This window comes from Pteropus medius, unplaced genomic scaffold (assembly GCF_902729225.1).
Source record: "Pteropus medius unplaced genomic scaffold, Ma_sr-lr_union100, whole genome shotgun sequence".
Classification (NCBI taxonomy): Eukaryota; Metazoa; Chordata; class Mammalia; order Chiroptera; family Pteropodidae; genus Pteropus; species Pteropus medius.
In genome coordinates, this window is record NW_024352784.1 from 17,207,723 (window position 1) to 17,235,413 (window position 27,691).

General features: G+C 33.7%; 1 pseudogene; it reads right to left on the reverse strand.

Moving 5' to 3' along the window:
- Positions 1-3,220: 3,220 nt before the first annotated feature.
- LOC120590630 (uncharacterized) lies at positions 3,221-3,338 on the reverse strand (annotated as a pseudogene).
- Positions 3,339-27,691: the final 24,353 nt, after the last annotated feature.

The window sequence follows — 27,691 nt, forward strand, 5'->3', positions numbered from 1 at the left end:
CACTCCTCCTGCCTCCATCTGAAATAGCTATTTGTGACTTTTTCCTCAGGCCCTAACTTAAATCTTTGAAAATCCTCCTTAGCATCATTTGCTCCCATAATACAGACACATGCACACATACCAAGTCTGAGTTAGGTATCTTCCATTGTACTCAGTTTTCTGTACTTATTGCCTCCTCACTATCAGAGCGTTTATCATATCACCTTTGAATCGCCTGGAATTATCTCTGAAATACTTCGATTTAACCCTTTTCTCCCAAAATTCTAAGATCTTCAAAGAGATCATCTTTTCTCTTTTATCATTTTCACAAGAATCAAGCATAGTTCCTGACATACATAAACATTTACTAAATATTTGTTGAATGAACCAATGATTGAAAAACTAACTTAAGAATGAATAAATTACATTTCCATGCCCACCTCAAGAGCTCTGGAAAACCATTCGCAATTGGAGGGGTGAAATATATCAAATGTACCCAAGAACATTTTTTCAATATAAAAGCTTGAGTATATTCCTTCTCTACCACAGGCCCTGCCCTCTGGAATATAATTAATTTTCTGGGAGTCAGAGGCCATGAAGATTTTGAAAAGGCTGTCCAACTGAGCTACCTGATCCACCCCTCACTGAATATCTCTGCTATAGAAGGAAAATGAGGAATGAATGAATGATGGTTCCAAAGATAGCACTGCTGGATATTCGAGTATAAGTGAGTCACCACGGCTTTTCCCAGACTCTTAACATGAGCAAATCCAAATGGATCCCCAAAATCAAATCCCATTTTACTAGCCATGGCCCTTTGCTGTAGATAGGTTCTGTAATTTTAGGTTACATTGGAAATTACATGCATTGGTTTTATTTTGTCAAGGTTTTTGCTTTACTTGACATTTTACTTTCTACAGGTTTCTGTCAAAAATGTTCACGTGCATTTGCATGGTGACTGAATGATTTTTTATTCATTTGTAAAACTAATTAAATATCTTACTTCTCTGAATTCTGAGTAATTAATGACGTGTATAGAAATTAGCAGCTGGAGGTAGCATATTATGTTTTTTTCCTCTATCATTGTCCACAGTAAGTGCTTAAAATAAGCAAGAGTCATTCATTATCTTCTCTACTTTAGAGATTTAATTTTAATAAATGCAAAAGAAATAGGAAAATAAAGTGGCCCCATTGTGTTTGTTATTGCTTATGTTTTGTTTAATTTTTATTTTTCAAATCCCTGGTTCAATAAGTATCAGCATTATTGCAAGTAAGGAATTCCACGTTGATGGATAGCTGAACAGATGCCATGACCAGAATGTGCTGAGTTGACAGACTGTACCATAGAATAAACGTTTGCTTTCTTTTACTATGAATTTGCAATCAAAAACTGATACTCTCTATATCAAAGTTTCCAGTTCTCAAAATTCTCTGTATATACTGCAAATAGATAAAGTCAGAAAGTACTATCCTGAAACGGATGTTTATGGATCTTTCTACCATACAAGAACTCTGAGTTTCCAGTGTGTCCAATAGAAATCAGTGTGACTGCTGTTATAAAAGAGCATATATCCATCTCCTTCCTCTGTATCTGCACAATTCCTACTTGGAATAGTCTCACCTCTCATCAAGATCCCATATCTAGAATCCTAGCCCACTCACTTTCTTAAGTGAACCAGTTCACCCAATCCTTTTCTAGAGTCCCTATCCATGAGATATCTGTGGCAAGACATCTTTTAAAAGTAATTTTAGCCTTGCTTCTTATGGTGGGTTAACTATTGACATCATTCCAAAGCTATTTTTTCTCATAAATATTATTAGAAAATATCACACTAGTACACAATTCTAAGGGAAATCATGAATAAGGCAATTTTCTGCTGTCCTCTCCAAACCAGTTTGAGCCTAAGAGAGTTATACTTTCCTCTTAATTAAACCATTGTCAAAAATGTGTACTAGTTCTTGTAAATTTAAGTATAATATTTCCATAGGAAAGAATATTAAAGTCTGAAATTTCTCTTTCTTCCAAATGAAAGCTTTCTACTTTCTAATATATGAGTGAAACAATATAATAAAAATGTTCAGTTGATAAGTACAGTGACCCAAAGATACCAGAAGCCCAATAAGACCGAGAAAGCACTCTAATTGACACAAGGTGCCTAAACGTATATGTTAATATTAACCTTTTAGAATAAAATCTCAACTCTGCAAATGTCACTCACTGCTTTCTAAGGTTCAGGGAAGTTCAATACAAAAAAAAAAAAAAAAAAGTAGATTCTCTTTAGAAATAAAAGGAATCATAAATTAACTCTGAGTGAAGAACCTTTTCCCCTGCTTTGAACATTGCTGAAGCTCCTTACTTCAAGGAACTACGGTTGGCTTCCTGTCCTTCACTTGATATGATGTTAATTATATACCTGTCAGAATACCTACTCTATTTTGAAGGTGAGTTGCACATTTTCCCACAACCCACCACTTAGTTCTCTTCCGATTTTAAAATAGTGCTGACTGGTACTTTTTAATTAAGATTTGACAGTTGAAATTTGCATTCCAAAAGCTCATTGAATTCTATGGAATTAAATTGCCTATTTTATACATAATACAATAATACACACACACACACACACACACACACACACACACACACATTACCCCTATCACCACCACCTCCACCAGTCATTCCTGAACCACTTCATTGAACTTACAAATAGGCTTTCCTCTGCCTGGGTTTTCAATAACATAAGTTCTATAGACTATAAGCGATTTAGCATTTAAACCACTGTAAATCTGCATTTGCAATTTGATGTTCTGTTAATGTAATATAATTTGAAATATAAAGAATCTGGGTAACTGTTAAAATACTTGTTCTTGTTCTATTCATTAGCTACATTATATATAACTTACATTAGCTACAAAGAAATTTGTTTTAGCTTACTAGACTTCTTATAACTCTGTGGCTGATGCTGAGATTTTTATACGTATTAAGGAATACAGACTATATAAATAGCTGAATTTTTAGTTCACAAAAGTAAAACTTAGACTCATGAAAAATTACATTAATGCCAGTTATTATTTGCAATAACCATATTATGAAACACTTCTAGATAAAAGCTTGCTTTATTAATATAAACTTATTTTCTAAATATTTTAATGACATAAAATAAACATCAATTTTCAAATAAATTACTTATCAGGTATAGTGATAGTAGAAATGACTTTTTCAATGTCTATATGATTTTTTTTATGCCTATAGCACCTGTTCTTCCCAGGTGGTCTCCCATTCAAGTACTGCCAGGCCCAACCCTGCTTAGCTTCTGAGATCAGACAAGCTTGGGCACATTCAGGGTGGCGTGGCCATAGACTGCTATATGATTTTTAAATATTTTTTATTATATATCAAAAATGTTACATATCATAAATATTGTTCTGTATGTGACGGAAATAAACATACTTCAAAAAAGCACAAACGAGTTATTTATAAAAACAAGTTATTTATAGAAACAAGTTTCTAAATTGTATATGAATATTTAATTCTACTTATGCGTTAGAGAAAACATATAAAAAGCACTAACTTATTAGTCATGACAACTGATTTTGCTAAATTATTATAGAGTGGATTTATCTAAAATCACCAATACTTCTTTTGGTCCAGATGCCAATAATGCAAAAAAAGATAGACTTGGATAGAGGGAGGAGTCTTTGTTTCCTAAAATATTTAACTGTACTTAGCCACATCAAGTAAAATTATACAATATGAGTCAAAGTTTTGCTCTTATTATGCGAACTCAACATTAAGACAAGTTTCCTAGATGCCTCTTTTCAATATAATCATTAAACCTAAATATATTAACCCTTGAAATTCTTAAGATGCTATTCAATGATAACATTCTCCAGAGCTTTTTAAAAGGTTTCAGAGCCCACACAACATAATATTCAAAATGTTCAGAATACATTACAAAACTTTTTGACACACAAAGAACCAGAGACATTTGACCAATTATCAGGAGAAAAGTCAAACAGATACTAATCCTAAGATAATGCAAGTGGAGAATTATCAGTATGTTGATCTGCTGGGGCTGCCATAACAACATGGGTTGCTTAAGTAACAGAGGTTTATTTTCTCATAGTTCTGAAGGCCACAAGTCCAAGATCAAAGTACTGTCAATGCTGGTGCCTAGGCCTCTTTTCCTGGCTTATAGGTGGCCGTCTTCTCACTGTGTCCTAAATATGACCTTCTGTATACGTGCAAAATGACAGAGATATCTGGTGTTTCTTCCGATTATTATCTGGACACTAGTTCTATCAGATTAAGACCACACCCTCATAACCTCATGTAACATTTATAACCTCCCTAAAGATCCTATTTCCAAATAAAGTCATATTTGTAGTTAGGGTTTTGACATACAAATTTTAGAGGAACACAATTCAGTTTCATAACAATTAGATAAATTTTAAAGCACTATAAAATCTATGCTTCATGAAGTAAAGGTGAGAAATTTGAAATAATTAGAAAAACAGAAGCTCTTAGTAGATAAATAAAAATGAACCAAATGAAAAATTTTGCACTAAAAAGTATAATTTCTAAAATAATAATAACAATAATAATAATTAATAATGATAATAACAACAAATGGAAATGACAGAAGAAAGTCTGTGAAGGTAAAGGTAGGTCAAAAGAAATTATCTGATCTAAAGAACAGAAATAAAAAATTAGTAAATAAATAAATCTAAGAAACTCTGACATTATATCACTAATGTCCCAGACTAAAAAGAGAGAGAAATTGGTGTACAAAGAATTTTTTGAAAAATTAATTATTGAAAATATCTCAAACTTGGTGAAGGATCTAAATTTAAAGATTCAGTAAACTCAACACATACAAACCAGAACAAAATCAAAGTAAATTTGCTTGGATACTTTACATTTAAACATTAAGAAACAAAGAAAAGAATTTTGAAAATACTCAAATAAAAGTGACATATTACCTGCAGGGGAAAACAATTTGAAGACTATGGATTTCTCACCGAAAACCTAGAAATAAAGTATATAACTTTAAAATGCTGAAAAAAATGTATGTCCCAACACAGAATTCTATACCCAGAAAAAAATACCTTCTGTGAATGAAGAAAAAAGAAAGACATCCTCGGATGAAAGAAAACTGAGAGAATTTAGAGCCAGTAAACCTGCTCGAAAAAAAAAGGCTGAAGTTACATGATACCAGAAGGAAACTTGGAATTTAAGAATGAAAGAAGAGCAACAGAAATACCAAATATCTGGAAAATAATATAAAAGTCTATTTGTTCCTTTTAAGTTCTTTAAAATACATGAGTTCAGAATGTATAAACCATAATGGTTTCTGGTAACATTTTTAAGGTATGTAGGTAAAATGTGTATAACTACAACATAAGGCAAAGAGTATAAAAAGAATGAAGGATTGTAAGGCACAATGTCACCCCAATAAATTTAATAAATTTAATAAAAAGATAGTAAAAAACTAATAAGAAATAGAAAAAGTTGAACACATCCTTTATCAAAGTAAATAAATGGATGGCAAATAAGCATGTGAAAACATGTTCAACATCATTAGGCATTAACGTAAAGTAAATTATATCTATAAAGATATGCCACTACAACCTATTAGAATGGATAACATTTTTTAAAAACTTGAAAATACAAAATGCTGGGGAAGAATCTCTCATCATGCTGATGCAAATGCAAAGTGCCGCAGACATTTAGAAAACAATTTGTCATTATCTTATAATGCTAAACCTTTACTTATCATATGATCCAGCAATCCCATTCTATATATTTACCTAAGACAAATGACTTCCTAGGGGTATGTGTGTAAAAAGGTAAAAGTATTATTATAAGAGCAGACATATACGCAATATTGCCGCATATGCATATTTCATCCATGACAAAACGATCCCGTGTGTGCATGCGTGCGTGTGCAGTATTGATGCAGCAAGATATATATATATGCATATTATTAACGATATATACATATACAAAATGATATAATATTACATACATATTAACGCAGAGGCGTGGCTAACACAAAGATATTATTGGCTGCATATTGCATATACATGGTGTGACCGTGATACACGCAGGCATGTATTGATATACAGTGCAGAGCATATATTAACGTATTACATAGTTACACCATACATGTAAAGTTACATACAGCAGGGTTACATATTACGTCAACAACAACAGAAATCACCATCATCATCATATCAATACACATTGCCACGCCGCATACATACATTACTGTCATATGTTTCATCGGGCGCATTCCACATCATCAATCAGCACAAACCGTGAACCGAAATGTTCTTCAACCATGAACGAACAAAACAAAACGTGTGTGTGTGTACATCACACATAATACCAGCCAACCAAAAGAAAATTACTGATACATGCAACAATATATGTGCATTGTTGTAAGAAAAAGAAGCCAGACTCAAAGGCTACATAATGCATGATTGCATTTATATAACATCTTTAAAAGGTAACAGAGAATAGATCTGTGGTTACCAGAGGCTGAGATTTGGGGCAGAGGTTGACTCAAAGGAATAAGAAGAGAGTTGTGATGATAATTACATGATTGGATAAATTTGTCAAAACTATATAATTCTACACTAAAATATAGATTTTACACTTTTAAAATGAAATAAATATGTTAAAATAAAATACAGAGTAGTGATGAAATCTCTTCTGGATATTTCATTTGATGGCTCTAGGTGTAGTGCCCAGGCATTAATAATTTTTGATGTGTTTTGTTTTTAACTCAGCTCTCTATTGATTTTCACAAGAATGCGAGGGGAAGTTACTATCATTTAATCCTTCATGGATGCTAGATTGGAATCTCCAGAGCCATTCTTAGAAGCCAGGAGCACAAATATCGCAGATTTAGGAAGGTGATTTCTTGGTGCACGAGAAAGATCCCTGAGCTGAAAGTCAGAAGACCTATGTTTGTAATTCTGACTCTGTCATCTTTCTGCTGTCTGTTCTTGGGAAGTTACATGGCAGCTTGGTGGTATATTTGCTGTTTATAACAAGAGAGGTTTGACCTAGTGATCTCTACACTCTCTTCCATCTCTGACAAGCTAGGATACAGAAGCTCAAGATTTCAGCCCTACATTAAACCTTAATTTAATATATGATTTTCAGTCACTTTAATTCTTCTGAGCCTCAAATTCTTTAACTGTTAAATTGGAAGTAATACAAAAGGATGGCATGAAAACCACATACTCCCTCTCTCTGTGATCTTACCAGCCAGCAAAACAGAAACTTCTTTTTTCTTGAAAATAATCAGTAGAAACCACTAATTACCCTCTCTCCACTATTCACTCCCCACGGGAGTAGGAATGATGAATTTAATTGTTAAAACAGCAAAATACTGGCAGACAGTCATCTTGATTTTTCTATTGTAAGGAGGGTAGTATGCTAAAGGTCATTTGTAAAGGGGGCATTTCTTTTCATCTGCTCTCTGCTCTCACCTTCATGTGCCTCACATCACAATCCCCTTCTCAGCTGTCTGCTGACCCAATTCTCACAGGTAGGTCCCAAGTTGTAGGCTGGGAGTGGTTGTTCATGGGTATAAGACAGCTCATTTTGGCCACAAAGAGTAATGGACAAATACCTGCTTAATAACTGGATTTCTGGGAATGGGGAGAGCTCTGAATTGGAATGTTTTCTGATTTCCAAAGTATGTAGTCCCCACTGTGACTGATATCAAGCTACCAAAATGCTGTCACTGAAAGCAGAGTTGGGAAGAGATACATAACTGTCTCCTGGGAACCAATACTAGTGGCTCTAGCATAGCACTATCTACAGATCCAAATCTTGCGTTCAATCAAATTTTACAAGCAATAAAACTGATATTCACAAATATGCAAAAGCTTGACAATATATTCTTTTGGGGAGTGTGTGCTACTAATTGTTGCTGAGAGTGCAAAATAATATTAATCCATATTGAAGGGACTCTAACAATATCCATAAATAATACTTATGTATTTAAGTAAACAAACTCCTTTACATTGGATGGAAGTTTGTTGGCGAACAGGACATCCATATACCTCAAAGTATCACAGATCACTTTTTAAACTATAAATGGAAAAAGTAACCTTTAAAATAGGAAAATATACACATATGGACAATTTGTATGACTTTTTAAATTTGCTTTGTAAATATAATATTTGTATCATGGTCATGTGGGAGAATTTTTTTTGTCTTAGCAGATAAATTCTGAAATAGAGGTGAGGAGTCATGATGTCTGCAACTTTCTTTTAAGTGGTTCAGAAAAAATAGTATGAATCTATATAAATGAGAATAATACAATAAATGAGAGAGATATAGCAAACAGCAATTTCTTGATAATTAGTGAAACAAAGCGAAGAACATACAAAATGTTGTATATTAAACTATTCTTTTAAATGTTTTGTAATTTTAGTGCTTTTCAGTACATATTTTTTTCAAAATAAAAATTTAGAAATAAAAACATCAGACAGGAGGTCAAATATAAATATATATGGCAGTCCCTGGACACCTGTAGGAGATTGGTTCCAGGACACCTCCTCCTCCTGCAGATACCAAAATCCATGTATACTCCAGTCCCTTATATAAAACAGCGTAGAACAATGCATACAGTCAGCTCTCCACATTTTCAGATTTCCAACTATGGACTGAAAATACTGTTTTTGGTCTGCGGTCGGTTGCATCTGAGGATGCGAAACCTGTAGATGTGGACTGACTATACATACATACAAGTGTGTTTTTGTTATGATGTTGATGCAACAAAATGGTGCAAATAAATTAAATTTCAATATTAGAAATGTGATTAAATAGATTTTTTTTATTTACTGTGATAGTCTTTGGATACTGGGTATTCAACTAATTTAAATCTTTTTTTCTTTTCCCTTATCTCTTTTCTAGTTTTGTTTTTCTGAAATGTTTGTTTTGTTGCAAAATTTAAACACTGAAATCTATAAAATCTAAACTTCATGTATCTAATAGGATAAACTTCGGTATGTCCAAACAATAGTATATTATTCAGTAATAAAAAGGAATGAGCTATCAAGCCATGAAAAGACATGGAGGAAAATTAAATGCATATTACTAAGTGAAAGAAACCAATACAAAAAGGCTATTACTTTTCACTCTATTTGCACACTTCTTGAATGGGATTCCAGGTCTCTTGAAGTAATTTCCTATAACTTCTACAATAGGAATGTTGCTAAGTGTGTAGTTTTTCTAGGAGTCTATTTCGTGGAGAAAGTTTCTTCTCCAAAGCCACAATATTTAAATATTTGATATGAAAGTAGTTTCTTAATTTTTATTATTTGCTTTCTATTTATTATGTGCACCTATAACCAAGTTTTTAAAGAATTGGTTTTCAGAGACATGATGGTATTTTTCTAGTGAAAATAAGATCCAGGTTTCGGAAAACTAAAATTATTTTTAATAAATATATAAGTGAATTTTTAAATCAGAATGTTCCTCATTTTTTTATATCTATATGCAAATTACATTTTCTTCACCGTATTTTTGTACATTGAATTCCAACTGCCTTCAAGAGTTACATATAAAGGCAACAATTCAAACAGTGCCATGCTGGGAAAAAATATGCTGATGCACTTTATGCATAAAAATCACAATGACTACCTAATAAGAAAGCTTGCCTATTACAATTATTTTTATTGAAAAATACTCTGAATTTGGTTTATTGCAGATTAATTTACACAAAATATTAAACTGTCATTCACTGTCCTATAGAGGATCAAGTGTCTTTTAAAAAGTATTCTCTCTCTCTTGCTCTCTCTTTTTTTCTAATGTAATGATTCTGTGACAACAGACACTTCAAAAACCCCGGCCATAAACTATCTTTGGTAGATTCAAATCTATACTTCGAGAGTGAAAATATACCCTTGACCTCTTGCTGTCTTTTGTGATAAATTTAGGACTTTGTGTACCATACTGTTATCGTGAGCACAACTCTGTTTTCATACTTTCTAAATCCCTGGATTATTTTTAAAGCATCAGGATGGTTGAAATTCAAAACCTTTGAAATGGTCCACTAAGGGATAAATCCCATATACCTTTCGTGCTTCATACAGTAATCTCCCTTATGTTCTTCGGGCTCTCTAGAAATAGAATCATCATCATAATAAAGCCTCTGAGATCGGAAGGCACAGTGTGGGAAGCAAGGTCATGAATGCAGAGCTTGTGGGGCTCTCACTCACAGCTCTTAAAACTGTTTCACTGCTCCAAGCTGCAGACTTTGCAACAGCTGTTTCGCTTCCTTTGCTAGAAGCACCAAACTCCAGCCTGACTCCCCGTTGCATTTTTTAAGAACACAACGTGTATGTTTGTGCTCCCTAGACTGAGCAGAAGGATCAGGAAAGCCTTACAGGAGCCAACAACACATGTTTCCTACCAGACCAAAATTTCTCCATTGCATATGAAGAGTGAAACAACAGAACAAGAATTTGCAAAGCCTTGGCCAATCCAAATTACACTATGCAAGGCACTTTTGATGGTCAGTTATTTTCTAAGAGTCTTCAAAGCATAGGGCAAACAACTTTGGGCTTGGGTTAAAAAAGAGCAAGCATCAAATTGACTCAGATCCTAGTGACTCTAGGAGAAATATTTAACATTTTATAAAGATAACTATAATCTCTGACAGGTTTGTTGAGAAAATTATGGAAAACCAAAAAGAGGTTGGCAAAATCAATCTGATTTAAAAATGGACCAGAAACTTCAACAGACATCTCACCAAAAAAGATATATAAATGGCAAATGAGCATATGAAAAGATGCTCCACACATCACATGTCATCAGAAAAATACAAATCAAAACAACAGTGAGATACCACTGCACACCTATTAGACTGGCCAAATTCGAGAACACTGACAATACCAAATGCCAGCAAGGATGTGGAGCAGCAAGAACTCTCATTAATTGCTGGTGGGAACGAAAAATAGTACAGCCATTTTGGAAAAGAGTTTGGAAGTTTCTTATAAAACTAAGCATATCCATACCATAAGATACAAGAATCACACTCCTTGACATTTTCCCAAAGGAGTTAGAAACTTAACATTCACACAAAAACCTGCACACAAATGTTTATTGTAGCATTATTTACAATTGCCAAAATGTAAAACAAAATGTAGGTGAATGGATAAACTTTCGTACATTCAAACAATAGTATATTATTCAGCAATAAAAAGGTATGAGCTATCAAGCCATGAAAAGACATGAAGGAAACTTAAATGCATATTACTAAGAGAAAGAAGCCAATTCGAAAAGGCTATTACTTTTCACTCTCTTTGCTCAATCATACTGTATGGTTTCAACTCTAGGACATTTTGGAAAAGGCAAATCTATTGAGACAGTAAAAAGATCAGTGGTTCCCCCAAGTCAAGGGGATGAGGAAGGATAAATAAGTGGAGCACAGAGGATTCTTAGGATGGCGAAAGGATATTTATTGTTAAGCACCTTCTATGGAAGAAGAGATTGATATCCGGAGAAAGTAACTTTCTCAAGTTCTCACCTCACTAAATGGCAGAACTGAAGCAAATCTCTGGCTCTACATTTCAAACTCAAACAGTGCCATGCTGGGAAAAAATATGCTAGTTATCTATCTAGTAGGTGAAGTATATATACTGTTGACACAAAATACTGGAGGTTCTTTGAACAGTTCCGTAGGGGACATTTAAATAGTTCGTGAAATGATACTCAATTCAAGGGACAAAGTAGAGAAAAGTATTTATTTTAACCAGACTATAGATTTTGGTAATAATTTTAAAAAAAGTATTTATGAAATAAAAGTATTTATTTTAACCAGATTATAGATTTTGGAAATAATAATACCTTGAATTTTGAATGCTTTCTATGGTAGACATTCTGCTGAGAATTTTATATACTTTCTCTTTGAATTCTCACAATCCATTATTTATTTGTAGCTAAATAAAGTTAACAGGGAGACATGAAGATGAGTTATCCAAAGTTCTTTTCAAGTAAGGATGTTCTGTCCAGCTGTGGAAAGATTAGGGATCTCCAACTGTCAGCTCTTTGGGATCAGCCCCAGCTGCAGGCAATTCCCTTCCAAGGGCAGCCTTCATTCAGTGACTGAGCAAGATGTGTGTATTGATTCTTCTGGCCCTACATGGGACACTCCGATGGACAGCAATCTCTCCGGAGCTCCGGACATGGCCAAGAATCTGTCAGGCCTGCATTTCTTTTTGATTTCTTAGTCTGCCCTATCTTGTCCTCACTTAACCCCATTCCCCGCCCTCTTTTCCTTTCACAGGTATTGATCGCTACTAAATATTCTGCACCTCAAACTCTGTCAGCATTTGCTTCCAACTGACAATGCTCATATTATATTTGAAATTTATATTTGGAATTGTAGTTAAACCATAAAAGAAAAAAAATTGTTTAAAAAATTATTTCACCTGCTTAGAAACATATAAATTTATTATTTAGGTTAAATGACAAAGTAGTTTGCTATGTGGGCCTTAAATGATGGTTGCCCATTTGTAATACAATATTAATGATTTATTTATTCAAGATGCATTCATTAAGCACTTATTTATCAGAGATTATACTACACACTGGGGATGAAAAGACAAATTAAGACTGCCATTGGGAATATAGCAGCAAATAGTGTGAAAAGGGAGACATTTAAAAGCATGTGAAGAACTTAACAAGAGAATTCTGTAGGAGGGGTTATGAAGGAATCCCCAAAATTGTACAGATAAATTGTAGGCTTTAAAGGATTAGTAGGAGTAAATTATATACATACAAATTTAAAAGATTTTAGATTATGTTTTGAATAGTCTTCTATATTTAAATTTTTAAAATATGTTTCAAACAATGTCAGCATCATTAGAATAAGTGTGTTATTTCTTAGTGACTGTTTTTTTTTTTTTAAGAGAAAGTACTTTCTCCATATATATTTTTTTATATATTTGGGCTCCTTTAGTATTTCCATTAAAGTATATATCATGTACTCTAGATTGTTAACTATGATACAATTGTATTATCCTCTAAGTGATTATACTATATACTCCACATTGTCTTCGTAGCTAAATAATGAAGTTATTTGGGGCATATATTTTATTCCCTATGAAGGGTTGCATGTACAAGCAAGAGAACTGTATTAAAGGAGATGGGGCCTGGGCTGACCCTCAGTAGCTATCATCACATTCCTCTGTAATAATTAGGGGTTGAAGAAAGACATCATTATATATTCTACCTATAAAAGTTTCATTTTAAAAAGAAGTTATTCAGATTCTGTGAACAACGACAGCCCTTGGCCTCTGATCATTCCCTTATGTAGCTTTGTTGCATTTTTTTCTCTCCTTCCCACTCTCCCAACAAATGTCTTTCCTAGTGAAAATAGCCTGTTTTTAGATTACATTGCTTTCGCGTCTGAGGGAAACAGATTGAAATCTCAACTCTGACTCCCTATCTCTTCTTCCACCTCAAAGTCCCTCTTCTCACTTATAATTGCATCCTCTGTTCTTGGAAGACTGTACTGACAGTAGTTTTATGACCCAGGATTTTTCATTTTCTTATCCAAAGCCAACCTCATCTCAAGTTCCAAAATTTATGGGCATAGGAGATGACATATGGAATTAAACTCTTGATAGATCTTTAACAGCAGCCTCCCTTTGGCAGTAGCCAAGGCTCTCTGTCAGGAGGAAAACAGGAAAACATGCTCCTCGTTGTACAGATGGGTATCCTGCTCTTTCTTCTATAAGTTCTCTTTGACCCACCCTTTCCCTCATCCCTCACCACTCCCCACCCCAAACCATGACCAACCATGGTGGAGAAAATTGACTCACCTTTTTGAATAGCTTTAAATGTTAGAAGTTAAGAAACCATGAAACTCTCATTAAAAAAAAAAAATTAAAAAAAAGTTAACAGTGACCCACATAAAGTAAACTGAAACCTTTTGGAATGTTGAATGTAACTGAATGCCCATATGTTCTCCTCAGTGCTTTCTGGGATTTGTTGTTCTAGCTACTGTATTGTTCGAAGAACTACCTGTGTCCACCTGTGCACTCCTCCAGCATCTTCTCTAGGCTTGTTGACTTAAAAAATAAAAACTAATTACATTGTTTTTCTTCATTTTGCTTCTCTGAGTTTTATTTTGGAGATGCCAATAACCTCTCTCCTTTTTATAGTAAATAATCCTCATTTGGTCCATTTTCTCATCATCTGTGAAGTATAACTTCTCTAAACATATTACTCTTTTTTGGACTTTGCCCAATTTCCCTGATTGGCTTCAGGAGAACTTTACTCTTGAAAGAGTATCAGGAATAGTAAAATCTTGTCAGCAAATAGTAGTTTAAACAAATGCATTATCTGCCATTTAGGAGATTATTTTATAATTGAGTATTCTCTTAAATAAAAATTAACATTTTAAATATTTATAAATATTACTTCAGGTCATATATTCTCAAAGAATTTCTGAATCTACTGCTCATTCAGAACTACAAGGATCAATTTATTATTATGAGGCCCAGAGGCACCTAAAATGTTCAATTAGGTTTTTCAAAATTATTTTTCTCTTATGATGATAAATATGGGATATTTTTGAAGCAAGTACCAGCCTCGATTTATTTATTTTTGAGAGCAAAAGTACATTATTAATTTATTCTAAGATTTGAGGAATTTCTTTTTAAACTGGACACTATTTTCTCTGCAACTGTATCACTGCTTAACACAAATTCATGTATTTCATAATTGCTAGTCTAGGACAATTAGAACACCAGAACTAAGTTTGAATGCAAGTTTAAATCCACATATATTTATAAAGTATGTCTTGGGGGTTGGTTCACATTCAGCTTGGCTAGATTTAAGATCACATCACCTACTCGCAAACATTTTTCTTCTGTAATTTAACACTACAGAGACAAAGCTTTTCCCCTTTAGTAGATAAAAAGGTTTTGGTTTTTGTTAAATTGTCTCTTAGGCTCTGTTGTAGTTGTACTGAATGCTTGCAGGATCTCCCTTTATTTTTAAACCCTGGAAATTCAACAATTTCACCTTTGCATATCTAGGTATATGTTGTTTTAATAAATATTTATATGGGCCTGTTTGATTTATAGATTCAGGCCCTTCAGTTCAGCTAACCTTTTCTATTGATTATATTTTTGTTCTGTTTACTTCTTGGTTGCATTGCTGAGTGTCAGTTATCTAGATGACTTCTCTTTAATCACTTTCATCATATTTTCTGTTTTCTTAATTCTCAAAAAAAATTTAAATGCTTTAAATATCTCTAGTTTTTAAAAAATGTTACTGATTTGGTTTTGTGTAGTCTAGATTCTACTCTTACATTTTAAATTCTGTTGTAGCTCCATTCCCTCAGCTTCCTTCTTAAATTTGATAGTTATTTCATGCAATATGTTATATTTTCATTAATTTCATTTTCATTAATTTCATTTTTAAATTTGTTTTTATTGTAAAAAATGCATAATATAAAAATTACCATCTTAACTATTTCTAAGTATACAGTTTAGTAGTGTTAATTATATTATATTAGTTTTTAATAACCGATCACCAGAATTTTTTCATCTTGCAAAACTGAAACTACCATACACATTAAACTATTCACATTTCCTCTCACTTCAGTCCCTAGCAACCACCACTCTACATTCTGTTTGTGACTTTGACTACTGTAGACACCTCATATATGTGAAATCATACAGTACGTGGCTTTTTGTAACTGGCTTATTTCACTTATATATTGTCTTCTAGGTTCATCCGTGCTGTAGCATGATTCAGAACTTCCTCCCTTTTAAAAGATCAGTAATACTCCATTGTGTGTATATATCATGTTTATTTATCCATTTATCCATGATGGATACTTGGATTGCTTCCACCTCTTGGCTATTATGAATAGTACTGTTATGAATGAGTGTGCTATTTTAATTAATTTTCTTGAGAATAAAAATTGCTTTCGCAAACATTTGTTTGGTTAAATGCTACAAAATATGTTTTCACAAGCTCTGAATATATATATATATATATATATATATATATATACACACACACACACACACACACACACACATATATATACATATATATATATATATATATGTATATATATGTAATGAGGTTTTTTTATTGATCTACTTTTATGTCCTGTTTACTTGTCTTTAAATAAGGACAGGTCTACCCAATCATCTCTGTGACTGGATTCTCGGTAGGTCCCTCCTTTATGATATGAACAGTATTTGTCACTTCCTTTTAAAAAGTAAGCTGTAATAGCAGCTGATACAGGTCTTCAACGCCAGTTTAGTGACTCAATAGCCTGAGGTAGTTGGTAGGGAAGCACAGAACTTTGTCTCTGTGAACTTTTCCCCTTTCTTTATTTAAACTGAAGGATGAACTTTTTTTCAATATCATTTCTCCACTTTGCCTCTCTTCAAGCATATGATATAGTATGTCTAGTCTTTTTCCTAGAATTTCTTCATCCACATTTGAGGAACTGACCTAAAGCAACTGCGCAGAATTCTGCAGTTTTAGAAAATACTCCTTGTATTGCAGTTAAAAAAAAATCACACCTTATTCAAATCATAATTAATTGTGCGCTTGTTTACCTCAACAACACAGTTTAGATAAGTCAAATTCCTTGTTTGAAAAAAAAAACACCTAAATATGGAAGCTACTTTTAACCGCATAGGATGAAAATGAAGTTCCTTAGCATGAATAATTTTATGATAGGCAACCTAGAACCTCTAAGCAATTAAGACCTTGTCCTAAATAGCCAAAAATCCTGGAAACTGGTAAGAACTGCTTTACAGTTTTAAGGTGCAAATACTTTGTAATTCCTTTTTTTTTAATATAAAGTTAAATTAAAATGGTTTAGAGAGCCCACTTGCCAAATTGAGAGAAGACCAATTAATTGCCACATGGTGTCACGATTGAATGTTGTTCCTCCATCATCTGACCTGCTGGTTGATACGAGTTACAGCCAAGTTCCCAGGACACGCTGGCATTGTCCACTATAGAAGACTATTCTGTAGACTCTGTACCCTGAGTGTTTGCTCACCCAGCTGTCCCTGCTATATTCCCCAGGAACTAACCTTTACTGTTCACCCCTAGTTAAACACACAGTGCTTCTCCCCATTGCAACTGGGTTAGATTAGGCTAAGTGTCTCCCCTTGAAGAACCTACATGATTCTCTACCTTTCCAGGCTCTCAAAACTCAACTAGGATACAGTTGAATGCTTTCCTCTTTTAGCCCCAGTAAATTAAGAGGGTGATTCCATTTAATCCAAGCAATAAAGTGTTCTATATTCTCCTCTAAGGCAGTCTTAAGAGATTTTTTCCGAGTTAACCAATTCCTTCTCTGTAACCCTTAATCACAAAATTTAATAATGTCTCTTGCTGAAAAAAGTTGAATTGCCTCCATAAAGGGTCATTTGCTGGAAAAAAAATGATTCTTTTTATTTTCTTTTGTTTTTAGGAGTGGTGGTGGTAGTGAAAGGCTCAAGAAGAAATTTTCATGACAACAGTCATTTTAGTCAAAGTGACTCCCTGTCACTTCTCCGACTATAATAGAAGGCTATATATAAATATATATATGTATATGTACACATACATGTTTACATGTATATATATATATATATATACACACACACACATATATATTGGAAAGACAGTCTAATACATACATATTTATTTAAGATGATTACCCTCATATGTAATAAAGTACTATACATGTTGTTTGAGTGGCATGGCAAAATTTTCCTTTCTAAGTGTATCTTATTAATTGAATTCCTACAGAATGTTTGTGATTTACATTATTTAAGGCACAGTGTAACTTTAAAGAGATCTCCTAGAGAATGAAGGCAACCCTGTACAAACAGTAGTGGTGCCATAGTAGAATACTAGTAGAACAAAAGTTTGATATTTTTCCTTTTGGGACAATAGGGATACACTGTTTTCAGTGGAGATGCCCTAGAATCAAAGAAGAATTAATTGTTCGATACACTGGAATCAATGGTGGGGTACCATTCATGCCTCCAAAAGGAGGTAAAGATATATTACTTTGACCAAGAACATAATATGTGCACATAATAACTGGAATTAGACATGCTTCATGCATAATCTCCTTTAAACATCTCAATAGTCTTATGGGGCAGATAATATATACCAATTCACATGTTAAGAAAAGGAGTCTTGAAGACATTAAGTAATATGCCATGGTTCATACAACTTGTAATTGATGCAGAAAGTGTTCAAACTCTGGTAAAGCTGATCACCAAGTTCATGTCCTTCATCATGCGCTGTACACTTTAGCATGAGAAATATTTCTTCTAATTATAATAACAAAAAATTCATATTCCTTTTTGGTTTTTAAACTGCTGTCTTACAAGTTATTAAATTCTTACGACAATCATGAGATATCTAGGACTATTATAATCCTCATCTCACAGACAAAGAAATAAAAGTTCTCAAGTAACTTGACTAAGATCTCTTAGTTCAGTTGTCCCTAACCTTTTTGGCACCAGGGACTGGTGATCCTATGAGGATCTAATGCCTGATGATTGGAGGAGGAACCGAGGCGGTGATGCTAATGCCGGGGAGCGGCTGCAAATACAGATGAAGCTCCATTCGCTAGCCTGCCAGTCACTTCTTGCTGTGCAGCCCAGTTCCTAACAGGACTCCTACCTCAGCTAGTAAAGAGTGGAAGACCAAGTCTAGATGTTTCCAAAATCTCTGTATCAGCACACTTGGACAGACCTAGTAACGCATGGGACTTCTTGAAAGAGAGGTAGCAGTGCCAGTGTCAGGCTAGGACAACTGGAAAGGTCAAAGGGTAACTGCATGAAATCAAAGAGGTGGGAAATCAGTTTCCTTACAACTTATCTAGACAAATGTCTAGTGCAATTTGTCTTTAAAACTAGAGACCATTAAAACAACTAAAAGAAGTATTTGGGGACATTAAACCATAGTAATTCTGCCAAACAAAAGAGGATAAAACATGAAACTGTGTCTTTAGACACATAAAAACATAAAAGAATCCTAACTATAAAATATATCTTAGGTTTTTTACAACTTCAATCACAGTTCTGGACCAGTATTTTCATTCACCACTATGTTTTAGGACAGAGACACCAGGACAATATGGTGTTATTTCTGACTTAATTTAGTATATTAACTAAAAGGTTCTACATAATTATTTTGATTTTATTTATTTGGTTTTGTATAGCTATTTTGTTGTTCTTGTTGTTACCCTGCCATGCTTTCAAAACAATGACAAGCCTTTCAATTACAAGTGCTCAAGATCTGTTTCCCAGTTTAGCTGGCAGAACAATAGATTGTTTTTCTTGAAGTCATATAATGTGTTTCATTAACTTGGAGAATGGTAGCCACTGTAATACTGCTCCTCATCCTTCTGAGCAAATAAAGGGAGGCAATAAGGCATATATGTTTCTCTGCAGTTGAGACAAAGCTGGACAAATGGAGTACCATGAACAGCAGACCTAGAAAAATCCAGTTTATCTTTTACTGGGAATTAGTAGACATTTAACAGGCTTTGCCACCTTTCCAGCCCACTACTAACATCTTACATGTAAGAATAAACAAAAATCATCATGTTTTGAAAAATACACACATGTTTTTTAAAAGGCAATCAGAAAAGAAAATGAAAAATGGAGACAGTTCTTGATCCTTTAGGATCTATTATCCCACTCAATGAATCCATTCTGTAACCTTTATGAAGGGTCTGAGTTTCCCTTCTCATTCACACTCTTCCTCATTGAGAGTGTCAGAAAGAAGCTTCCATGGCCATAGCACTGCAACATCCAAATATCCACTCATTAAGACTACGGGCCTCCTCTTCCATCATTCATGCAATCAGCACCCATTAAAGCCACTCCTGACCTCCATGTTGCCAAGTCCAATTAACAGCCTCTGTTCTCTCTTGCACTCTTAGCACCATACTATTAGCCTGGTTTCCCTCTATTCTTTCTAATGGTTCATTCTTAGTTGCTTTTGCCAGCTCTTTTCAACCCAAATAATATTAGAATCACTTGGGTTCTTTTCATGGCATCGAATTCTCATTTACAACCCTGACTCTTTTATCTAGACTTGTAAATCTACCATTTGTGATTCAAGCCCTCTCATACTAAATTCTTGCTCTCCCACAAACCACCCCCTATTGTTTTCCTCTCATTTTGATCATCTCAGTAAGCGGCAATTTCATCTTACACATTTCCTAATTCTGAAACCTGAGTGTATTCCTAACATATATTCCTCTTTACGCCCCACATCCATTCCATCGCATGTATCTCTAACTGTGCACACAAGATATTTCTTAACTCTAGCCAGTTGTCTTCACCTCTGTCACATCTGCACTGTTACACCCCTAGTCTGGGCAATAGAAAAGCCTCCTATTTAGACATAATGCTTAAATTCCCTCTCCATTTAGCAGGCTGAGATGTTTTTATAAAGTATAATTCATATCACTCCCCCTTTCTTCCCACATTAAAACTTCCAATCATCTCCTCCTCTCCTTCTTCTCCTGGATAACTCCAAATCACCTTTCATTTCTCATATCAAATCTTACTTCAGAAAGACCTTCGCTGGCCTCACAATATAAATTAAATCTTTCTTATTATAATATTTCATAAAACCTCTGTGACACTTAAATATAATATAAAATGATGTGGAATGGCACTTACCTTGAAATTTCAGCTGAAGACTAAAGTTGAGCATAATAGAACCATAATCTCACATTCTCAGGAGACTTGCAGGACTTATTAAAATGTATTCATATTAATTCTTCAACCATCAACCCTCATCACCAAACACTAGGAGTAAAAAAGAAGTACAAAATTTTAAGACTCATTGAGCAGAGAAGCCCTTCCTTCTTTACAAAGGAGTAGTTTTTTCCACAACTCGAAGTCAAATGAAGGCTAAAAAGATCATTTGATCACTCCCAAGATTAATGAGAATTAGGTACTCTGAAGGCACTAAGTACTGCAATACAACTGGATCATGAATAAAATATATTTGAAAGTGTCGCTTTTCTTTTAGAAATCAGACATATGTCTAATGGTAAACAAATGAGACAACCAAACGAAAAGAACATGAACTGAAGTAAGGTGATTAAAAAGTCAAAGTGAGAATCTCTGTTTCCATCTGAATGCTGAGTCCTGGAAAATAAGATTTGGGGCCTCTGAAAGTCAGTGGAGCTGAACCTAACACTTTTGACATGAAAGGAGCCAGATGCTCAAGAGCTCTCATATTGGTTGTACCTTCCTGGAGGAGGGGCGGTAGGGAGCGGGGGAACTATTCTGGAGAAAATCATCTCTATAACAGAGGACGATAATGGCTCAATTACAGCAACCCTAGCCACTGATGACATTAAGGCTCCTCTTCAGATTCTCTCTTCCATAGTCCAGACTCTGGAAGATCCAGAAGCAGCATTGTGAATTTAAAAAGATGTATAAGTGAGTAAAAAGGGAGAAATACTATATTGCATATGAGATTGGACGTGAGATTTTGAATTGGATTTGAGATTTCTGACTGGACTAGATTCTCTAATGTCTGAAATGAGACTATTCTACCTTAAAGAAAAGTGAAATTTATGGATCTGCCTGAGATACTATCAATGATTGGGGGAGAATGAGTCAATAGACTATGTTAGATACCAATAGGGGGAGAAGAATAAAGCTTTATCATAGTTATGTCCAACCAAGGTCTGTACATCCAATAAACTATTACATGTATGTCTAAATATTCTTCTTTAATATGTAATTTTCTTGTTAGATTATAAATCGCATAAGGGCAATAGTCATGTTTGAAACCTTCAACAACAAATGTGGAGTTGCAGACCACTTTTTGAATAATGTTTCCAACTCAGATTTCCAAATGTAGGTAAAAATGTCTCAGGAAAATCACCAGAAAAAAAAGTGGCCTCAAGTCAAGTCCTTATGAAAGTAGCCTTTCACATTTCTACTTCTTCAGTCAATTAAAGAAGAACAGGCAGAATAAAACAGTGATATAATTTAAAAACAAAGTTATTGAGGCCTAGATTTGTTTTCTCCCTCATCTGTCAAATGTAAAGCCATAATCTTAGTATACTCATCGCAGTTAAGTCATTTGATCAGGGTTACAGTTTTAGTTATATTTTGCTGCATATCAAAATAGCTCCAAACATTATGGCTTAATTAATGATTAATGCTCATGCCTCTGTGGCCTGGGGAAGGCTCAGCTGGGCAGATCTTCTGCAGTTCTTATCTGGGGTCTCCAGTGCTTGCAGTCCGAGAGCAGCTAGGGCTGAACATCTACATTGTTTCCCCACATGAAGAGATTCGGGCTTCTTTGAGGGGATTGATTTTAAAAGGGGCAGTGCTAGTGTTAAATGCTTATGAAGACTTAGCACAGTCTTGCTAATATTTCTTTGGCCGAAGCAAGTCACATGAAGAAGCTCAGAGGTAACATAATTAGAAATGGCTAAAGGATGTGAACATCAGAATGTATGTTCATTGGAGATCTCCATTAAAATTTATACCATAGTTACACAAAGAGTCATGGACAGAGCTAAAATGAACTCAGGTTTGTCTGACTCCAAGGGTTATGATGTCACTACAGTAAAATGTCTTCTCAGTCATTATATGGTGCTTTTCTCACTGTAACTTCAAAATCTAGCAATAATAAAGAATAGAAAAAGGATGAGAAAAAAATTTCTCTAACTACCACTGTTTTGTTGTTTCTCACAATTCTGTTTTCTTGACTATTGGCTTGAATATATTATTCATACCAGGTCTAGCCAGAGTAGACTCCAAGGTCATCTTTACTTAAAATTCTAATCATTGTGCTTCTCTTTCAGGCATTTTTCTTGCCTCTATTTCTATTACCCTAAATTCTGATGATAGAATATATGAGGAGAATATTTCCCTTGTTGCAGGCCCCTTCTCATTCACATCCCCTACACAACAGAAATCGAGGCACGTGCACGTGATCATGCGTGCACGTGGATGCACATGCTCACACTCACACACACTACAGTGTTTGGTACCCAAAGAACAATTTTATTAGATAATTTACACATTTCCTAACTACATGGTTGTAATATTTCCATTCTACAGAAGGCTTAGAAATGTTACACGTAATGCTTACATTACTACTTACTGCATAAGGTTATTTCTAAGACTAGACTTAATTGAAGTAGCTTTACTGAAAGGACTAAAATGTACTGTTTAAATTTTTGTGAGGAATAGCAAAATGTCCCCAAAAAGGAGCAGGAGAACTTAAAGCCACTCATAAATGTACCATTTTCATATGAAATAGTGAATTAAAAAATGACATAGGATGCATTTTAGCAAAAGCTAGTCAATGGCATGATATATTCTAGCCAACCCAAAGTTTAGAAAAAGAGAAAATTAGGCAGAGTTCTGGCAAGATTAGATAATATTTGACATTTTTTCAACTGTAAAAGGTATTAATGGAAGCAAAGTATAGACCAATTTCTAAGTTTAAAACTTTGAGGTTTATTAATATGTCACATTAGAAATAGTATCAACTTTGTTGTAATTTCTATGTAATTAGCCTTAGGGTACTCTTGAAATTACAGAAACATAGAGTTTTCTTTTTTCCTTTCTCTAACATTGATATTACCACTGTGTCACTGATTATAATAATTACATAGATTAGTATTTGAACCTATGACCTTTCCATATCAAAGATCATGCAATTTGCTTCTTGAAATAATAATTACATAACATTGAAGTCTGGTACAACACATTTAGATTATATAATAGGTAGTTGTTTCTAATAAAGTAAATAATATAGCTTCTCCCTCACTACGGAATACTGAGTTAACAAGAGTTTACTTAGTCTGCAGGGTTGCAGATATAAAATTTACATTTGTAAACAGAGCATCTTCTAGGCAAGGATATATATTACTTTCTCTATACTCTCAGCTCCAAGTATGCTCCTGGCACTTTTTAGGAAGTTAGCAAAATAGTTGGTCTATTTTGTTGTTGTTGTTAGAGTTTGTTTAATATTCCTGGAAATAATCATATCAATGCTAGGAAATAGTCCATATACAGTCCAGTTATGTTCTATATGACACAGAAAATTCCAATTTTTGTCATGAAATGAACTGCATAGACTTTCTTGATTATACACAAGTTGGTTTTGGAAAAGCCAACGAGAAATACAAGGTTTTGCTTATCCTTGAAGCCATTTGTGGATATCAGTTACATCGCTCATTCAACATGAGTGTTGATTATAAATGATACCACCTAAGCTGTATTTGTGCTAGTTAGTTTTGTCACCTTCCTCCTACTAGTAACACTTGGCAAACACATATGCTACCAGCTTAAATTCCAATAAAAACTAACTGACTGAGAAACTAGTTATAGGCAGAAGGCTACGATTGCCTATAATGAGATAACTGAAACTCTTAAGAAACTAAAAAACTTTGTCACTTGGAAAGAACTTACATATGTTAGTAACAGATGAAAAGGGTCATAAATAAAGTTCAGTTGAACCTATCAGAGTTTACATATGTCCATGAGAAATTCATTAAAATACCCTTTGTCTGATGCATACAACTTGAGAAAACTAAGAATTTTCCTGGACCTATTTAATTGTCAATTTATGAAAATATTCAAAGATTGCTGCTTTTGCATTTTTGCCTCCAGACTCTAAAATAGTGTTCTGAGTGTTCTGATCTAAAGAGAAAAAAATTATTTTCTCTACTTTAGATTTTTCTCCTAAGATAATTATTGATACGTGTATTGGTTTTATACAAATATATCTATTGTTTCCTTCTACTTTAAACTTCTTATTTAAAAAAGTATTCCCTAAATGACTCCTTTAAGAAAATCCCTAACATCTTAAATCTCTCACAAGAAATTAGATTTTTACATAGTTTTAAAGATATCTTTCTCTTTTTAAAAACTTTTTAATCTTTTTGATTTCTCACTTGGGTGAAATTTTGGAAAATTCTTTGCATTACCTTCTAAATTTATTTTGTTCTGCTATTGTCACTAAAGATATGTTAGCATAATATTTTACCATATTTTATTTAAAGTGTGTTAACATGGCATTGGGACATTTTGACTTCTGAATTATACATCGGTGGTAAGTAAAGTGCTCTTCTACAAAGGCATAAGCATAAGCTCAATGTAGAACCCTATTCTTTTGCCTCATTCTCTGACCATATTCCCATTCCCTGTCCCCACTCCCAGCTTATTTCATCTCCAGAATAAAATTTCTAGTTTTCTTCATACTTCAATAAATGATCCTTTAGCTCTCTCTGTTCTTCCTTTTACGATTTTATCATATCTGATTAAAGTCTATTTCCTGGTAGACTACAGTCTTTACATGAGCAGGGAAAGCTATATTTGTCAACTGCCTGGGGGGAAAAGCTTTAAAAATGTTTACAATCAATGAACAACAGTGGAGAAGATGGAATAAAATAACAAAATATTTCTTTAAAACACTCTTCTTTTATGCTCTTCTTGCATTGCATCTCTCTTAAGACAACCTGGAATGCAAATTAATAAAGCAGATGTGACATCATCCTGTTTTTCTCTCCATCTGAAAGTCCAGCTCTCCAGCAGGAGGATGGCTGATTAATGAATTTGGCCACCTGACAGGTTAAGATTAATTACAAAAAATCCAAAGCTGTTTGTTAGTAGGCAGATAAGCTTCCTCAGGTAACAATTTATTTTACGTTAAATGAGAAAAAATCTTATTTTTTAGATTTTTTTTAATAGGCAGTGAATAAAGAGATATGATTTATTGTACTAAATCAAGGGGAAAATTCCTTGAAAATACTTTCCTAATAGTTTGTTTTCTATAAAATAGTCTCTAATTGATATGCTGTTGTCTTTAAATTCTATGGTTATTATTTATTTTTTAATAATAGGTAATCATACCTCACCTCAACAGAAATATGATTACAATGCTTTGAAGAAACTTCTTTATACTTCATCATTATTGCTATTTTTAAAAATCTAAGCCTTCTTAATAGATAGTTGTTTAAATAAATTTAAACTCCCATTTATTTGGGAGTAATGTATCTAAAAAGATGGATCATTCTCTGAACATGCAAACAAGATTATCTTCATATGTATTTTCAAATAAAAGAATCGTTCTCTGATCAAATTGTTATATTTCAATCTTAGTAGACTACTGTCCATTTTTTCTTTCATTCAAATAAATACTGAAGTGTTGAATTCAGATGCAGAAAATTACTCAGTTTCTGATTTGCCATCTGAATATTCTGGAGACTGTATTTGAGTAAATATTAGGAAAAACATCAGCTTTCCAATCTCTTCTCATTTTGATCCACTCTGAATCAAAGAGCCTCCAGACACAGATAGCCAGTGAACTTAAGATCTTAGTCATTTGCTTTCTGAGCTCCCCAAAGCCCAGCAGGTTATTTCTTTGCCCAATGGGAGGGACATTGGGTTTCCATCATTTTATTCTGTCACTTACAAAAGAAAACAAATACATCTATGTCGAAATAACTGACCAGTGCTCTTCAAAAATGTCAAGGTCATGAGAGACATGAAAAGCCTAAGGAACTGCACAGATTGGGAGGAGATTAAATGCAAGATGGAATACCGGAGATTGGAAAAAAAAAAAAAAAAAGATTCACAGTAGAGATTTTCACTAAAAAAACTAGGAAAATTAAATTATATAGATGCTAAATCTCAATTTTGTTTAATTTTGTAATAGCTATATAAGACCTTCATAATAGGAAAAGCTGGATGAGGGAATACAAGAATTCTGTACAACTTTGTCACTTTTATTTGTCTAAAATTCATTCAAAATCAAAGGTTACAAAAAGATTTTTTAAAAATAAGGGGCATAATCCCCTTTCCAAAAAAATGGACACTTCTCAATCTTATGACATGCCAAAAAAAAAAAATTAGAGTCAGTCTGTATTATTTTCTGTGTCAAAAATTACAATATAAAATTTTATTTTACTTTACATACAAATGCTTCATTTATGAGAATGTGTTATTGAGAGGAGTTCTATATTTAATAATGTGACATAAAGTGATCAGAGACTCTATTCTTTATTTCATGTATTATTAAAAATCTAGTTGCAAACATGTTGACAAACATGGAATTGTCATTCTTAAAGTTAGTTCATTCAATACAGAATAAACTAGAAATTCAGAAAAGAACAATAACCATGACTCCCAGGCTTCTGACTGCCTCTTTAAGCTTTTCTCAGTAAGGCAGAGGAGAATGTATAGCAATCACTAATTAACTGAGCATCACTTCCTCAAGGAATAAAGCTGGAAGGCATTTCCCGCTAATGATAACTCTCACTAGGGCTGGGTAGCTAAGAATTTCTATTCTTCAAGATGCAGCAATAAGGAAATTACCTAATTAATCCCCCAGACTTGAGAATCAGTACAGATCTGAAGCCTGCAACTGGGAACTACTAAGACCTTACAGAAGTAAGATCTTCCATTCAAGTGCTGGCAATTTTTTCTGTAAAGGAACAGGCAGTAATTATTTCAGGCTTATAGGACATTTGGGTCTCTATAATAACTACTCATCTCTGCCATTGTATACTAAAAGCAGCCATAGGCAATAAGAAAAGAAATAGGCATGGTTGTGATCTAATAAAACTTTATTTACAAAAGTATGTGGTGGACTGGATTTGGTCCATTGGCTACAGTTAGTTAACCCCTGCTCTATTTTATA